This window comes from Equus przewalskii, chromosome 25 (assembly GCF_037783145.1).
Source record: "Equus przewalskii isolate Varuska chromosome 25, EquPr2, whole genome shotgun sequence".
NCBI classification, from domain to species: domain Eukaryota; kingdom Metazoa; phylum Chordata; class Mammalia; order Perissodactyla; family Equidae; genus Equus; species Equus przewalskii.
In genome coordinates, this window is record NC_091855.1 from 5,779,842 (window position 1) to 5,793,889 (window position 14,048).

A 14,048-nucleotide genomic window follows, 5' to 3' on the forward strand; every position below is an offset into this window, starting at 1 on the left:
TGACGAAACACTGGGCCGCCTGCAACGGAGCGCGCAAACTTAACCACTCGGCCATGGGGCCAGCCCCTACAGTTAAAACATTTTTTAAAAATTAAAAAAAAAAAACATTTTTTAAAACCCATTTTTAAAAACATCTTTAAAAAAATGCCCTGATGCTATCATTTCCTTATAGATGAGTAGGTTGAACAGTAAGGGAGGGTAGAATCTGTAGTACTTCTGTGATGTTACTGAGAAGCAGCCCACTGAAGTCCTCTTTTCTGCCACGCACCCATACGTGTATCTATGTGACGGAAGTTACCTATGAAGGGTGTTGGGCATCTAGTGTGCTCTGGATTCTCCCCGCTTTGGTCATCTGCCTCCCGAAGAACAAAGGTTGACCACGAGGAATTGAGTCTCTTCCTAGTATAGATCATCATTTGGTCATCAAACATCAGTTGCACAGTAGTTTTAAAGACTCTCTTAAAGATGCGTTGGAGAAAAAGAAACAGAATTCTTATAGAAATTCCATCATTATAGTTTAGAAAACTTCAGGAACCCAGTGTTTTTTTTTATTTGACCCATGCCGGGAGAATTCCAAGTCTCAGATTGTCAAACCTCGGAGAGTAATCTGCCTATGTCTATTTTTTAAAGACATTTTTTCCTCTTGCACTAAAGTGCTTACCTAGAAACAATAGGAAATATTAGCCAAATGCAGATGTCCCCTTGTGAGGCCAGTAAATATTGTAAAGCCATGTGATGGTCTAATAATTACCAAGAAAGCAAGCAAATCAAAGCTCTTTTGCTGAGTCTGTACATTGTGAATGGTCTCATTTATAATTTCAGCCATAATGAGGGATAAGTTACTGATATATCTCTTAAATTCAGAGACCCTTAACCCTCAAGAAAATCAATAGACCCTTCTAACTTCTCCTGGGAGGTCTGTCCTATCAGGCCTCTGAAGAGACCCAGATGGTGATACTGCACAGGATTTAAAATCTTCAAAGGACCTGGTGGGAGCCCTAGGGATAGTTTTTTTTTTTTTAATTGAGTTCATAATAGTTTACATCAATGTGACATTTCACTTGTACGTCATTTCTTGACCGTCACCACATAAGTACTCCCCAGGGATAGTTCTTGGTGGACACAGGTCACAGAGAAAGAGCAGCTCAGGTGCTGCACCGTTGACACGGTCTGTATGTAAAGAGTTGAAAGTGTGGGTCTTTTTCCCTGAATTATTATGACAAACAGTGATAGCTATTTCAGTTGACATTTTGTAACTTGCTTTTTCTGAACAGATATTTTTCCTTTTTAATCTTCACAAGGTGTTACATTAGGAGTAAGTATTAAATTGTAATAAAGGACTATTTCTACCATCAGGATAGTTGTATGGGATTTCTTGGTAAGCTTGGTAAGTATTTATATTCCCTTTGGTCATATTCCTCAGTAGTTGCATGGATTATGAAAGTACCATAGACACCTTGGATTATTTAAAAATACGATTGGGTTGATTTTTCTCTCTAGATAGAATGTTGGCTGCATGTAATTCTGTGTAATTATACCAACCAGCCTGAGTGTCTGGGTCTAAGATATTTCATGCATGTTCGAAAGTATAGAGATGTTCAGAGCATGTCCTGGATGAAGCTGTTTCTAGCTTTAAGCAGAGGTATTCCCATGACTTGAGTGACCCCTGGAGTTAGAAATGGGTAACAGGTCCAGCAAGAGGTCAGGTTAGAAGATGAGGCCATCGTCTGACTCATTCTTAGAAACAAGGCAGAGGAAATGGGTTTTGTTTCAGTAAAGGGAGGGAAAAAATGAAGAAAAGTAGAGTCATAGAAAATGGAACACTAACAATCGTACAAAGAAGTCAGTCAGTTTGAGCATAACAAAAAGTTCTGGGAGGCTTTCCTGGTGGCATAGTAGTTAAGTTCCCACACTCTGCTTCAGTGGCCTGAGGTTCGTGGGTTGGGATCCCAGGCGTGGACCTATACTGCACTCATCAAGCCATGCTGTGGCGGTGTCCCACACACAGAGGAAGATTGGCACAGATGTTAGCGCAGGGACAGTCTCCCTAAAACAAACAAAAGTTCTGTTTTTGTTTCATTGTCTTGGGTGGAATTTGCACTTCTGAAGTTGTCTGCTTGATCTGAAGTTCTCTGATAAGCTGTGCCCTGAAGCCATTTACTTCTAGAAGCTTCTTTGTTTAACCTCAACTGGGAGTCACTTCTGGGAGTGGAAGCCCATTGGTCTGAGTTAGAAGTTCATTTTCATTGTGACGTATTAAACCGTGAGTGAACTGTTATAGCTGTTATCAAGAGGACCTGAATTGGCTCCTTTCAATAATGTTCTAAAGCATTTTTGTATCTGTATCACTCAGAATTTTCTGCAAAACAAACCACCCCAAAACTAGCTGGCTTAGAACGACCATTTATTTATTCACGATTCTCTGGATGAGTAGTTTGGCTGGGCTAGGACAGTTTTGTTCTGCCCTTTATGATGTTCTCTGGCCTTAGATGTGCATTTACAGTCAATTGGTAGTTGATGGCCTCATTCACATATCTGGTCTGCTGCCTGTTGGCAGGCAATGGCAGTAACTGGGCTATGTGTCTCATCATCTAGCAGGCTAGCCCAAGCTCATTCACATGATGTTGGTTGAAGTTCCCTAAGAGCAGCAAGAGAGGGCAAGCTCCAATGGGCAAGCAGTTGTCAAGCCTCTGCTTATGTCATGTTGGTAATGCCTTGTTGGCCAAGGCAAATCACAAGTCAAGCCTGGACTCAAAGAGTAGAGACATAGACTTCATCTTGCTGGAAGGATATACAGTCACATGCAAAGGAGCATGAATGTGAGATGGGAAGAATTTGTGGCCATTTTGCAATTTAACACACGCTGGTATCTTTTCTAATGAAGCTGGTCCCTGAGTTAGAAGTCATATAAAGGTTTGGATGACATCTCCTTTGGAAAGGTGGCTTGTACATGTTGGGCATCTGGTAGTACACTAGATTAGCTTCTGATAGCTTTTGACTAGATCTGCCTGCAACAAAATACAGTGATTGGTGGAGTTATTCTCAATCACATAGGACATCCTGTAATGACGTCCTGGAGAGAAAATCTGTATGAGCTCTGAGGAGGTGATTGTGTGGCCCTTAACACTAGTGACAAAACATTAGGCTAAGGCAGATTAAGGATTTTTGATAGTTTAGAAGTAGGGCCAGCAAATTTTCTCTGTGAAGGGCCAAATAGTAAATGTTACATAGGTTTTGCAGGCCACATATGGTCTCTGTCACAGATACCATATTCTTCTTCTTCTCTTTTTTTTTTTTTGCAAACTTTTAAAAAATGTAAGAAACATTTTTTAGCTCATTGACCATATGAAAACAGTCTGCAGGCCAGGTTCGTCCCATGGGCTGTAGCTTGCCAACTGCTGGCTGGGACAGCTTCAACTTCAGTGTCTCATTTGTTCTTTCTACGTTTCCTTGTAAAGTTTTTGTGTTAGGAGAGAAAGCCTGCAGAGTTCCTGTTCGACTGTTCCAGTGAAATGGCTTCCACAATCACTGGATTGGAAGCTAGGAATTCCCATGTTGGGAACACAAAGTCTAGCAATGTTTTCTGTAGCTTTTCGTCAAGCAATGGGTTTAATCTTACATCCTTAAAAAGACTATCGATGATCTGTGTTTATAGGCTAAAGACCTGGGTAGTTGCAGAAAAGCCGTTTGTGAATGTGAATGTCAAAGGGCCTTGAGAAGGAGTTTCTGTGTCCTGTCTTCCTTCTCAGGCTGACCTGGGTTATGTTAGGGTAGGTAAGAGAGGATTCTACCACTTGCTGATCACATTTTGAGAATTTTTTCCATTATTTATCTACTGAATAAATAAATGATTTGTCTGCTGAAAAATCTTAGGGCAATTTAATTTGCATCCGCTGGATGGATCATGGTACTCCTGAACAGCTGTCGGGAGATTGTCAGAGTCCATCTACATGGAGAAAATGTCTCTGAAACTGCCAGTCCTCTTTTTCAGAAGGTTGGATTGATTGTGATGAGCCAGTTCTAGCCAGTGTAAATCGAGCCAGTTTTCCTTCCAAGTTCAGTGGGGTTAGATGTCATTTTGGTGGAACTCGTAGTAGGGTAATAAAAGTTGCTTCTTTGGCATGTGAATTAGCAAGGACATTCATTGGTTTCTGGGTTACTGTATTGTCTCTGAGTGTTTACCTTAACTGATGTGTATTCTTGAATATTGAATCACTTTTAGTAAAGCATTAATGTCTTCACCATTTTTGATCAGGGCACCCTAAGAAATCAAAATCCCCTCTGTTTCCATCGCATCCCAAAGTTATGAACAATTCCAAATTCATATCTACTCTGTTTAATTTTTACTCCTTCTCCTTTTGCCAGGGTGCAAGACCGAGCGAGAGTGGTTTGTGTGTCCTTTTGGGCAGGCTGAGCATCAGGCAGTGAGCAGCTTTGGCAGCTGTGTGTTCAGTGGCAACAGTGTATCCTGCACGAGCAATGCCTTTGATTTTTTTTTTTTTTTTTTTTTTTTTTTTTTTTAAGATTTTATTTTTTCCTTTTTCTCCCCAAAGCCCCCCGCTACATAGTTGTGTATTCTTCGTTGTGGGTTCCTCTAGTTGTGGCATGTGGGACGCTGCCTCAGCGTGGTCTGACGAGCAGTGCCATGTCCACGCCCAGGATTCGAACCGACGAAACACTGGGCCGCCTGCAGCGGAGCGCGCGAACTTAACCACTCGGCCACGGGGCCAGCCCCGCCTTTGTCATTTTTAAGATAAAAGCCATCTCCAAACAGCATTAAATCAGGGTTGACTAAGATCTGACCTGGGCATTCTCCTGTGTGCGGTTTTTACTTTTGCGAATGTATTTATACAGAAAGTACTGATCAGGGAGAGCTCAGGGAATGTTCACTTATGTGTCTACATCCCTGTGGAACTACCTCCCAGACAGAAATAGAACACGTCCTAGCACCTCAGAAGGTTCTTTTGTGGCCCCTTCCCGGTCAAAACACACCCCTCCTCGTCCAGCGGTGACCACCGTTGTGACTTCCATCACCATCAGTTAGTTTTGCTTGTTCTTGAAGTTCATGTACGTGGAATCATATAGTATGTAGCCATTCCTTTTTGGCTTCTTTTGCGCAATATGATGTTTGTGAGATTCATGTTTTTGCATACATCAGTGGTTTGCTATTTTTTATCGCCACGTGGCCTTCCATTGTATAAATATTCCACAAGTAATTTATTCGTTCTACTGTTGATGGACATTTGGGCTGTTGCCGCTCTTTGTTATGAATCACGCTGCTATGGGTATTATTGTATATTTATTCTGGTAAACGCATCACTCATTTCTCTTGGGTATATTCTCGGTAGTAGGGCAGGCATGGGTTTAGCTTGAGTAGGACCTAGGCATTCTTAAACCTCAAGGTACCACTAAACAGTCATGGAGTCGTCTTCATCTAGAAGGAGAAGTAAGTGGTGGGATTAAAATGTGAGTGATGTTAAATTGTGGGATGCGAAGTGGACAGTAGAAGGATTTCATAATCGGTACGGCAGCCGAGAGAGAAAAGCTGAGTGTTGTCTCGAAGTATGAAGGATTGTGCAGCACATGTAACACAGAGTGAGTGCAGAGGTAAGCACTAACCAGCCTAGAGCAGAAGCTTTGATCAGTCAGCCGCTGCTGCCATGTGCAGGCAGGGAGGGCGTGTGGTTGCTACCAGATCAAGAGATTGTTCGGATAGGCAACAAGCTTCTGGTGTGAAGCTCTCTGCTGAATGGACACTCTGGTGAGGCAGCCTTGTAGTTCCTAAACTGTTAGAAGGGTTTGGCCCAGATAAGGGTATGCAAAGTGTAGAGTTGGTCCAGGGAACTTCTACCCTATCATCCTGTGGGAGGGATTGGAATCATGTGTCTTGTAAGGGCAATCTTGAAAATCCTCCCGCCTGGCCTTGAATTTGGGACCTTAAATATAATGGAATAGTTTGTATTTTGGAGGAGGACAGAGAGTGTCTGCCTGTAGACAGATCATGACTAAATTCACGTTATTTCAAATTCTGTAGTGTTTTGTAATTATTTATTTACAAATTTTCAATTACTTAGACCAAAATTATGTGGAGCTATAATTTTCTCTAGATACTTTATGTCCCTTTCCTGCCAATTTTACTGGGATATTTGACATCTTCCTGTGAACAACTTCAATCAGGAGAACATGCTAATGCATCATCTACCTGTTGTATTAGAGTGGATTCTTGGGGAAAAATTGCATCATTAACTCATTTATTTAGACATGGAGAAAAACGTGAGGGTGATTCCTTAAGTCCTCAAGTCTCATGATTTTTGCACATGAAGCAAGCAAGCACCAATTCTCCTTAAGGACTGGTGACTAAGGAAGGCTGCATATGTTTTCACTGCCACAAAATCTCTGCTAGTGGAGGGAGTGGAGGACAGCATAGCATTTGGGTAGGAATATTATGAATCTATCGTAATTATATTGATTTCTCTGAGGTCTTAAATTAGTAGCATTTCCTGATAGATTTATTAATTAGCAATGTGAGCATTGCAAGGACTGGTACAAGTAGAAGTAACCCATATTCTAAAAATAAAACCAAAATGGGATTGAGTATGAGATCTCTTCGGGTTTGAGTAAGTCTTGGGTAATTTAGGCAGAAGTTTATAAGGATCAGTTTGAATCTTAATAAGGTCAGTATTAATAAGCATAACTCTTAGCCTTTGGGTATGGTTCTCATTCTTAAGCTACGGCCCTTCTAGGATTTCAAGGGAGTGTTCAAATTGTTCACCAGGCCCCTCTCAATTGGAGGAACGTGAATCCTAAATTGTGTCTTTCCAGTATCAGGCGACTGTTGACATTTCTATTCAGCTCTTCCAGGCTTCCAGCTGTTGCTTTCCACTGGGTTCTTTGGATTTTTACCCAGCACATGTGTAGTGCAAGAGTCAGCTAAGTATTTGAGAATTTGTAAGCAAATATTGGGGCTCTCCCCATCTGTGGCTCCTTTCATTACAGAATTTCTCTGCTCAATTTCCAGCCTGAGAGCCCTGAACTCTGATTCTGACTCCCGAGCCCAGCAAGATTGCCCCTTTGCTTGAGCGTCTCCTCCATGGCCATGGGCATTGGGAAGTGGCCCCAGATAAATGTGAATCTCAGCAAGTGTGTTTTCCTTCTTTCAAGGTCTGAATATTCTCTTGTTCCTGCCTGCTTTTGGTCCCTCTCCAGTGCCTTCAAATGACCGGTTTTATATTTTGTCCAGAGTTTGTAACTGTTACTGGCAGGAGGGTTAGTCCATTATAAATACTTTATCATTACTGGAAGCTGGAATAGGAGCTGCAGGAAAATGATGAGTAAGCGGGAGCCACACTTTCATCTTTTAACCTTCCCCCTCCTTCTCTCTCCCTTCCCTACCACCAATCTTTCCACCACGGGCCTCACCTAGCAAGGCTCTGGAACTCGGTAACAAGAAAGGAACAGAATAGGGATGGGTTGAAGGCGTGGCTCAAGAATTTGGAGAAGAATGATGATCTCCCTCTGCAAGTAAGCCTGCTGTCATCAATGGTATCCAAAAATACTAAAGGAGTGGTTCCAAATCTGACCGTGGACCATTTAAAAACTGAGATGCACAGGCCCCACTCCACACCCAGCAAATCAACAGCCAGTGGAAGGGCCCAGGTGATTGTGATGGTTAGCCAGGTTTCGGAACCATTACTAGAGGAGGCAGGTCTCCAGTGTTTCCTGAATGAAGAAATGAATGAATTCATCTGCACAACTGGCACTGGTGAGATCATTCACACCAGTTAAAATCGCCTCCTCCCCCACAGGCTGGTTCTCACGCATGCTGAGTTGTTGAGGACTTGTCTGAGTGCTGTGGAAAGCATCAGCCGAGTGCATTTTGACAGTGATATACGATGCCTTGCTTCATGGGAAATAGTTCAGGAACAGCCAGGAAGTCTGAAGTCCACAGAGAATGTGTTAAATCTGAGATGTCCTGTTAGGTTTCTCAATCTCTCGACAGTCTTAAAATTTGTTTGTCCTTGTTCCAGTTTATATGCTCCTGAAAAAGGCCTTTTATTGTCCTGCATCTGTCACTTAAAGACATCCTTAACTCAGGAAACAAACCTCACTTATCTTTAGAAGTGTTTTACTTGGATCAAAAAGCAGCTGAATACAAACGCTTTAGGATGCCTGAAAAATAACACCCAGAGGTACAGTTCTAAAGAGACTTTGAAATCCTCCCCTCTTAAGAAGAATCTTTCTCCTTTGGGAGAATAATTTTTTGAGAGGCAATAATCTGGTTCTTGGTGAAAACTTAAAGCCTCTTTTGCTATTAAACATTGTAAACAAAGTCTTACTTATAAGATGAACGTATGTCAAGCTTCAGGGACATTAAACTTCCCAATCAGAAAAGGGACGTATTCTTCACAAAGAATTGATAGCCTCATTGTGAGACCACATTGCAGGACTTCTGTTTAGGACAGGGAGACAGTGCACAGGAGGGCTGACATGCAGACGACAGGATGTGGTTCCCATGCTCCAGGAGCTGAAGATGGGATAAGTTGTCCCTAATAGATTTCTAGAAATCTATCTTCACTGTTACTGTGTTGCGGTAACACTAATCAATAATGAGAAAGTGTGTGTGCTGGGATTTTTCTCTTCTGAAGCACAATCAATAAAGCATAGTTTTGTTTTCAGTAGGTTGTCCTTTTTCCTGCTTCACATTCACATCTGGATTTTCTCTTTTTGAATGTAACTTCCTGTGAAGCAGCAATGATGATTTTAAAGAAAAAATGAATGTAACACCTAGAACATGACCATAGCCCTTTAATACACAGAAGTTTTCTGACACTTGTTAATGAGAGTCACACGCCTCAGTCCGGAGCCTTGAGAAGTTGTGGGCTGTGTGAGCAGAGCTCGGACTGGGTGCTCTTTGCCACCTGTTTTTCCACTGGAGGAGCAACCGGGTAGAAGAATATCTGTACAGAGACTTCGGCAACATATTTTCTTTTTCGTGTTTGAGTTTTCTGAAGTTTTCGCTCAGCATTACTGTCTGACTTGATTTGATCATCCCCACAGATTGGAGAATTCATTAAGAAGAGAAGTGGAGTGGGGTGGAAATGTGTTTTGAGCAACTAAAGAATTTTAAATGTATACTTTAAACTCAAGTTGCATTGATTCTTTTCACATCTACGCGAACATGAAATTTCATGAAAGGGCCCCCAAATTCCCTGTTTTTATGGGACTCTTCCTTAATCCCCCCTTTTTCTTCTTTCTTCCCCAGAATGCTAAATATCCTTCTCTGGAGACTAAATTAGGTGCATCTTGAATTCATTTCTTAGAACATAAGAAATCTTTCTCTTCCCCGTAAGCTTGTCAGTACCATTTATGTTTTAAATGAAAGGCAACGCTTTTCCTGAAGGAGGAACTCCGGCTTTCTTTGGGGATTATCTAAACACTGTCACGTGTCCTCTTTTCTCTGTTCCATCTTTACACGAGAAAGCATAAATCATATAACCCAACAAATAAACACAATTGACATGTTATTTCTCTTTCTATAGAGACATCAGTTCTTTAATCTCCTATTTCTTCTGAGCAGGCCTACTTTAGAGGGCTGAAATCCTAATGTATACACAATGGTATCTGTAAGAAGAAAGGAACTCTCATGGAACTGTATGTTAGAGAAATTTAATGTAACACGACTACAGGAATACCTCTTGCTGTTTTCCTTCTCTCATCCCAGTTGGCTTTAAAAACCAGAAAGCGTTCCTGCTGAAAGGAAAAGAGCGGCTGACTGAGAGGAAAAATCTAACCGTGAAGTGCTGGCAACACTCGGTGCCAAGAACCTGAGAATTTCTTTCAAGCATGATGTTTCATTGTTAAGGTTTTATAAGAAGTTAGCTTTAACCTATTAAGAAAAGGGGGATTTAGAAATGGGGGAAAAGAGCAAATTTGCCCCCTTCATTCTTCTGTAGTATAAACAAGCTATGAGGCTAACGCTTTCTTGGCATAACGTTGAAGCTCTGAACTAACAAAAGAGGGGCAATTAAAGCTCACCTGGCCTCAGAGGTCTTCTTTCCATAAAAGTTAAACCCTCATGACTGGCACTCGGTGGCGGAGATTGGCTCAGGATGTTGGCTGGCACTTTTAATTGGTACAGAGTGGTTCTACCAAAATAAAAGTCATTAAGCTGACTGGACGGAGCCTGAGAGGAGCAGCAGGGGGAAGCTCTTCATGTGTCTGTTTCAGGGTGAGCCCGTGGGTAGGGGTCTGCTTCTGTGAATGTTTGGTTTGTGAACCTCTCAGGACAATCGGGGGATATCTTCTGGAATCTGTTTAAGAAGGGCCAGAAAGTGAATCTTGTTCCCAAAGAAAATGGATTTTGTGGCAATTTCATCTCGTTTCCTTTGGTCTAAGAGATTCCCAACATTCAACCCACAGGTGCAGGACGCGTAGCAAGGCATTCTGGGACTCAGGTCTGGTATGGCAGCCACAGCGACAACACCCAGGAGGACCAGGTTGCTTATTGTAGGAGAAATGCATCCTTCTGTAACAGTAGATAAAATTAACTCTTTTTGCCAGTCCAAGGCTAGATAATAGAAGGTAAGTATGCCTCCCTCATAAAGGGAGGTGCTGGACCACTAAGAAAGGATCTGCAGAGGGGGTGGTGACGCCCTGGGGCCTGACGCCCACCTCAAAAACGTAAAAGGCTGATGATGATAGCACAGGGAACTTCTCAGAGGAGGACTCTTTGCGGATGGTGGTAGTTTGATGGGACCCAGTGCAAGAAGCTGCAAGGAGACGACTTGGAGGGATTGTTGTGTCAGGACCTAAAGATGAGGCAACAGGGGAGAGAAGCAAGAGCAACTGTGCTGCAGTGGGACGAGCCACACATCCCACTGGGAGGAAGGGGCGGGCACAAGGATGTGTGAGTGTTTTCTCTTGGACCAGAAGTGTGCAATATGGGAGAGAGCCCTGCTGGAGACATTTTACACCCTCCCAAGAGGACGACCTAGAGGGGTGATGTGACTCCAACCAGGGCTGGACCACTCAATTCCCTCGGCTGAGGGAAGAAATCAAAACCACCAGCCAGAGGCATATGCACTGCCCGTGTTAAGAGAACTATAGTCTAGTGTTCCCACAATGATCTCTGAAGAAGCCTGAAATGCACCACAAGAAAGGTGGTCACCTTTGACCCTTCACCCAGTGTCAGGAGCATCAGCTCACAATAGCAATCCAGCCAGGGGAAATCAACCCCAGGTGATACTGGTGTCAGCCAAGTAAGATCTTTCACGCCTCTTTCCCTCCTTACCCTCCCCCACCTTACAACCTTTCAGGACCCAGGCTGCCTGGTTAGAGGGGGAGGGCAGAAGCAAGAGAAGCAAAGAATCAGAACCTTCTTCCCCATGGCAGGTCTTCCTGCTGCAGAGCCCTGATCTGTGAGCGGGGAGAAGGTTCCACTTTAGACGTGATTCAGAATTCTCACTGTAAGACTATTTCCATTTTTGTGACTTTTTTGTGATTAAAAGTGGTCAGAGGACTTTTTGTTAACTAGGAATGAGTGGCTAGCTGTGGGGCCTGCCTATATTATTCATGATTTTACTTATCATCTAAGAATTAATAGTAATATAATAATTAATAATGTGATTATGATAGTGCTTATCATCTAAAAGTGAGTAGATAAGCTGTGGACCCACTTGAGATTTCATCCAGGGAACAAGAAACAATTAACCTCAGACAGTGGAGTTGAATGGGGCTTGAACAAGATAAAGCTTGTTCTGATTTACCTCACCATGAGTGAGCTCTGCTCAATCAATGTAGTGGGGAGAGTCGGGAAACTGCTTTGTAGAAGAAGGTGTTTCACACACTCCTGCTCCACCCGACAGATATTTTCTGCTCCTGAAGTGGATTTGGGTAAATAAACAATCGATTCTGGAGCAGCTGAAAATGTCATTAGACAATGTGGTGTACTGGAAATGAAGGGAAAATACGCAGCCTCTTCAAGATTCACTGAGTGTATGTTAAATGTCGCTTTGCCCAGGATGCAGGTGTGTGTCTTAGTGATCAGCCTACCAGTGAGTAGGAGTCTAGAAGTGAAAATTAATGGGACTGTTTTCCTACAGTGGGAGAGACCTGCTATGGAGAGCTATTGATGGCGGGCACACCACCACTTTCATAAAGTCCCACCGAAGCGTCCACCAACACTTTGTGAGATCACTTGCAGGTTTTTTTTTTTAATGATGTGTTAAGTTCTAAAATATCCAGTTAGTAACCTGTTTCTGAAGTAGGTTTCCTTAGAGCATGACAAGATAATCAGTTCAGAATAGTGACACTCTACTGATGAGTGGAGCTATGCGAGGTCAGGTGGAACATCTGCTCTTGAAGAATGTAAACCGGCAAAATAAATTGTAAATAAAGATAAGGGTGTTCGTGCAGGAGGAGGAAGGAAACTAACAGTGCTCTGTAAAGCTCTTGAAAAGCGTCATTTCGCAATGCAGACTTGGGTGTATTTTGAAGGAAGAATATGATGATTAGTAAAGGCTGCAGGATGCCTGATAATTAACATTTTATTTATGTTCTCATTTGATTAATATCTGTTCATCCCGCTAGGCTTTGCAGGAGCAGGGAAACCCGTGCCTATCAAATTTTAAATGTTGCCCAGGACTGCAATCATTTGACCTCTTTTCTTTCTTTTTCCTTCATTATCAAAGGTATTTCCCTGGAAAAGATATTGTCTACTGTCTCTCTCATCAACAACATGGGGGCCCACTTGGCCACCCATGCTGCCATGTTGCCATGTCTGTCCCAGGACATAGGGTGTGAGGGCTCGCTCAGGCACACACAGGTGTGCGGCAGCATGAACAAAGTTGGGAAAACTGGCCCTTTGAGCTTTGGGGGTACCGTGTCTGATCTCCTCAAGCACAGGGCACCTGAGGTCCGGGAGCAAATCTGGAAGCGGTAACTGAGCTCTGGTGAATATCCTGTTTATCTAGGTTGCTTAATTTTACTGGTAAGAACATACCTCAAATTGCAAAGAAATGTAAACTTTCTTCCGTCGTACCAAGGCTGATCAGCACATTGAGAAAATAAAACGCAGAAATGAGCACCAGCATTTGGTCTTTATCCTACGGTCCATTGTCATTCTCGTCAGCACTGACAAGTCTGCCTGGCTACTCTTCGTTTAAAAAAAAAGTAATTGAACTGTGTTTGTGTGTGTATCTGTGTGTGTGTGTGTGTGTAGCAGGATACAGTCAATAAGGAGATAGTATTCACAGAAAAGAAACAGAGTATGTACGCTTGATCCTGTTCTTAACCTTGTGTCCATGGGTCTGCATTCTATAATTTCCTCCATCAGAGTTTGCTTTTCGACATCTTTGTATTCATAAACTATCCCTCCAACAAGTGATATCAAACTATTTTGAAAAAGTGAGTGGCTTCCCATTTTATATTTTGGTTCTTGCAGTTGGGAACTAAGCCGGAAACCCTGGGCAGGTCTCGCTGCTCAGAACACGCAGGGCGAGGACTGCCTTTCTTCCTCTAGAGAGACACGTGGTGAAGAGAGCTTTTGACAATTGTTCATCTTAAAATGCACTTTAAAAATTTCAAGTAGCCTGTGTATACACACACACACATTAGTTTTACTAATGGAAAGGCAGCTTTAAAGCGAAGGCAATGAGATCTTTTCATTCCTTCCAGACTGTGGTCCAAGGTGAGTACATTAAATGCAGAGCTTGGGATTTACCTAATGGTTTTCAGAAGCCAACTCTATAGCTTTGATTAATGCTGCCTCGTAATACCAATGATGTGTACCCCAGTAAATCATGAGAACATTTTCCCTTGGTAATATATTAAAACCATCCATTACAGGCTACTGTGGCTCAGGTGATATTTTGCTTGGGGAAAAAACACACCCAACTGCCTAAAGGCTGAGCTGTGCACACTTGGGTGGAATTAAGCCTGGCTACTTTTCCATGGAATCTATTTGCAGCATTGAGAGGATTCAGAGAACTTTTGTTTTTTCAACCAACACCAAAGAAATGCTCCTTAAATTTGCATGATTCCTTCGTTCC